Source organism: Babylonia areolata, chromosome 6 (assembly GCF_041734735.1).
Source record: "Babylonia areolata isolate BAREFJ2019XMU chromosome 6, ASM4173473v1, whole genome shotgun sequence".
Taxonomy (NCBI): domain Eukaryota; kingdom Metazoa; phylum Mollusca; class Gastropoda; order Neogastropoda; family Buccinidae; genus Babylonia; species Babylonia areolata.
The window spans coordinates 36,918,410-36,923,409 of NC_134881.1; positions in this window are offsets into that span (position 1 = coordinate 36,918,410).

Consider the following 5,000-nt stretch of genomic DNA (forward strand, 5'->3'; position numbering starts at 1 on the left):
CAACATGTTTTGGTGTGGATACACAAAAATGATTATTGGATAAGTAATAAAATTATTCATATTATCTAAGTTATGAAGTGTGTGTAATTTTTCACCCACAAGTCACGGCCAGGTGCGTGGGCATCTGATCCACTGTATGTTCATTCTACACGGGAAGGGAGTTCAGGCACCAGCATCTATCGACCTGAGAGATCGGAAATATGTCCACCCCTTAAACATCCACCAGGTGCCCTGACCGGGATTCGAACCCTCACCGACGGGCGCAATAGCCGAGTGGTTAAAGCGTTGGACTGTCAATCTGAGGGTCCCGGGTTCGAATCACGGTGACGGCGCCTGGTGGGTAAAGGGTGGAGATTTTTACGATCTCCCAGGTCAACATATGTACAGACCTGCTAGTGCCTGAACCCCCTTCGTGTGTATATGCAAGCAGAAGATCAAATACGCACGTTAAAGATCCTGTAATCCATGTCAGCGTTCGGTGGGTTATGGAAACAAGAACATACCCAGCATGCACACCCCCGAAAACGGAGTATGGCTGCCTACATGGCGGGGTAAAAACGGTCATACACGTAAAAACCCACTCGTGCACATACGAGTGAACGCAGAAGAAGAAGAAGAAGAACCCTCACCTTCAGATTGAAAGTCCAACGCTTTAACCACTAGGCTGTTGTGTGCCCATCGATAGTTACTTGCTTAACTCACTCAGTACGGCCAGTCCTCTCTTCTCCTCTACACAGGTCCCTCGGATGTCCAGTGGGTGTCTGAATGACCCAACCTTTAGCTTCCGTCGTCAGAATTGTGGTATTCTTTTATTCTTTGTCAACATTCACCTCTTCAGTATAAAATCCTTCCGCTTGCAATATTTTGATGATGGTAATTGGGGTGAAACGCTGTTAACGTCGTCTCTTTCGCCGTTCGTATGGAGAGAGTTAAAACGTCAGACCGACTGAAGGTCCCACACGAGAAGACAGAGGGGTGGGTGAGGAACGGGTGAGGACGGTGGTGGATGAATGTTTTTCACTCCAGTTTCAATTTCACTTCGAACCGTTCGAATGTTTTGTCCAATATTCTGTGTGTCTTTCGCCATTGCGTTTGTTAATCGTATACACTACACGGAAGAGCATGATATAGCCTCAAACTGCTCAAATGTTGGTTTTTGTTTGTTTGTTTGTTTTGTTTTTGCTTATGGTTTTTTGTTTTTGTTTTGTTTTTTCGTTTGTTTTGTTTTGTGTTTAAACTTGGTGAATAACTGGCCATTTTTTTGTCGTGTTTCTTGAATCAAAACGTTTATACCAACAGTTCGAACGCGCTGACTCAACAATTGTCTTGGCAGAAACTTTATCTTGGCAGAAACTTGAATCTTTCCCCGGAAGCTTTTATCGTCTCTTCGGGTTGGGGGGAAAAAAAACAGAAGAAAAAAAAAAAGAAAGAAAAGAAAACACTTCCTCACTGCTTCTGTTCAAGATGGCTGTTTTATGTCAGGGCGGTACGGGACGGCACACGTCGCCGCCATGTTGACGGGCACTAAATAGAGGAGGTGACTTATGGCACCCCGTAAACCACCCCCGCAACAAAGAAACAGAGGACGCCCTGCAACAAAAGGCTTGATGGAGCCTGACCTCAGGTCCCTGTCCTCTTCAGCTGCTCTCTTCTGTCAGTTTACCTGTCTTCTTTCTGTCTTTCTTCCACATGGGAACTCCTTTCCTCGCCACCTGCTGCTGAATCTTGTCTGTCTTTCTTCCACATGGGAACTCCTTTCCTCGCCACCTGCTGAATCTTGTCTGTCTTTCTTCCACAGTGGAACTCCTTTCCTCGCCACCTGCTGCTGAATCTTGTCTGTCTTTCTTCCACACGGGAACTCCTTTCCTCGCCACCTGCTGCTGAATCTTGTCTGTCTTTCTTCCACATGGGAACTCCTTTCCTCGCCACCTGCTGCTGAATCTTGTCTGTCTTTCTTCCACATGGGAACTCCTTTCCTCGCCACCTGCTGAATCTGGTCTGTCTTTCTTCCACACGGGAATCCTTTCCTCGCCACCTGCTGAATCTTGTCTGTCTTTCTTCCACACGGGAACTCCTTTCCTCGCCACCTGCTGCTGAATCTTGTCTGTCTTTCTTCCACATGGGAACTCCTTTCCTCGCCACCTGCTGAATCTTGTCTGTCTTTCTTCCACAGGGGAACTCCTTTCCTCGCCACCTGCTGCTGAATCTTGTCTGTCTTGCTGATCCACTCGCACTTCCAGCTTGATGTTGTTGTTGTTGTTGTTGTTGTTGTTGTTATCGTCGTTTTTCTCTCACCCTCTTCATTCTCTGTCGTCCCCCGCACACCCCCTCTCATACACACATCGCCCCCACCCCCCACCCTGCCCTGCCACCCCTACCCTCTCCCTGACCCCTGTCCACCACATGCAAGTTTTGTTCGTATTTGTATTTGTATTTCTCTTTGTATCACAACAGATTTCTCTGTGTGAAATTCGGGCTGCTCTCCCAAGGGAGAGCGCGTCACTACTCTACAGCGTCACCCCATTTTTTTTTGTATTTTTTCCTGTGTGCAGTTTTATTTGTTTTTCCTATCGAAGTGGATTTTTTCTACAGAATTTTGCCAGGAACAACCCTTTTGTTGCCGTGGGTTCTTTTACGTGCGCTAAGTGCATACTGCACACGGGACCTCGGTTTATCGTCTCATCCGAATGACTAGCGTCCAGATCACGACTTAAGGTCTAGTAGAGGGGGAGAAAATATCGGCGGCTGAGCCGTGATTCGAACCAGCGCGCTCAGATTTTGTCGCTTTCTAAGCGGACGCGTTACCTGTATACTAGCATTCCACTTTGTGAGGAGTAAGTTACTGCTATGAATAATATCCCCCTGTCTGTTTGTCTCATTGGACTTTTTTCTCTCCCTTTTTTGTGTGTGTGCGCGTGCGTGTGCGTGCGTGCGTGTGTGTGTGTGTGTGTGTGTGTGTGTGTGTGTGTGTGTGTGTGTGTGTGTGTGTGTGTGTGTGTGTGTGTGTGTTGTTGTTGTTGTTGTTGTTGTTGTTTTTCCAAAGTAAAAGTAATAGGCCTAATAATGTTCCCATTTTTCGTGACCACCAATGGGGTTGTAAAATGAATATTATGATCTCCACCCCCCCACCCCCCAACCCCCCCACCCCCTCCCCCGTCCCCCTTCCTCCTTCTCTCTGAAGAGAGACGAAACAGTCTGGGTACGTGATGAAATGTTAACATGTATTCATGTTGTGATGACAGAGAAACGGCCACAAGATGAGACAGCTTTTTTTTTTTTTTTTTTTTTTTTTTTTTTTTTTTTACTGTTGTGTAAAAAAAAAAAGGATCATTGTCTTTGTCTGCCTGTCTCTGCCATAGTCAGACTCTATCGAATGTTTTTTTGTGATTCCTTTATCGGTGTGATGTGAGTCGGAGCATTTATTTGATAGGGTAAGTATGACGAGGACTCTCTGTGTGTGTGTGTGTGTGTGTGTGTGTGTGTGTGTGTGTGTGCGTGCGTGTGTGTACGCGTGCACGAGTGTAGAGTGTGTGTGTGTGTGTATCACGTGCACGTGTGCGTTTGTATGTGTGTGCATGCGCGCGCGTTTATGCCTGTGCGTACGTGCCTGTGCATGTGTGTTTGTGTATGTGTGTGTATGCACATTCATATACGCGAATATAATTTATTGAGTGTGGGTGTGCTTTCGTGGGTGTATAAGCAAGCACACACACACACACACACAGACAGACAGACGGACAGACAGACAGACAGACAGACAGACAGACAGACAGACAGACATATATATATATACACACACACAGACACACACACACAGACACACACACACAGACACACACACGCGTGCGTGCGTATATGTATGTGTTTGTGCTGACGGTACTGTCACTGAGGTGTCAGGACAAGCTGGACACAGAATGAACGACAGCCGCTTTCCGAACAAAACACTCAGTAAGATCATGGCAAGTGCCACAGAAACAGGTTCACCACGGACTAATTGTATTTACGGCGAAACCAGCAGTGCAACACATCACCAACACCAGCTGTGGAACAGTGCCTTGGAAGTCGGGGATGTTTTACAGCAGGAAAGGCATTTGCCTTCGTGTGAAAACAGGCAGCACATTGACCCAAGTATTTATAGGGTGTCGAACGTAAATGAGAAGCCTGTATATTTTCAGTCCTCAAGACTTATATATCAGGCTGACGGGCGCAATAGCCGAGTGGTTAAAGCGTTGGACTTTCAATGTGAGTGTCCCGGGTAACGGCGCCTGGTTGGTAAAGGGTGGAGATTTTCCTATCTCCCAGGTCAACAGCTGTGCAGACCTGCTTGTGCCTGAACCCCCTTCGTGTGTATACGCAAGCAGAAGATCAAATATGCACGTTAAAGATCCTGTAATCCATGTCAGCGTTCGGTGGGTTATGGAAACAAGGACACACCCAAACGGAGTGTGGCTGCCTACATGGCGGGGTAAAAACGGTCATACACGCAAAAGCCCACTCGTGTACATACGATTGAACGTGGGAGTTGCAGCCCACGAACGAAGAAGAAGAAGATATATCAGGCTGTTTGGGGATTGTAGAGTGGGGGTGGGGGATTGTTGAATATATTCGGTCTAGATAATAGACAACTTCCATTTTGTATGAATCAAATATTAATGTCAAAATATCCTTTTTATTGTAAAACATGCTATGAAGTCGGATTATTTAAAAACAAAACAAAAACAACAACAACAAAATAATAGATACCTTTTCGATTTGCCCATTGATCAAATATTTCGAAAGTCGTGATATTATTTAATATTAAACAAGCAGTGAATCCGGGCTAGCATATGTGAAAAACAGGTCACTTTTCTATTAAGAAAAAAAAATCGAACATAAATGTCGGACAATTTTTCACTGAGTATCAAATAACCAAAAAAAATATGTATCTTGATTTTTGCTCGTATTTATTTTTCTGTCTCACTCTCTGAGTGTCAATCTCTGTGTCTATCTGTCTGTCCATT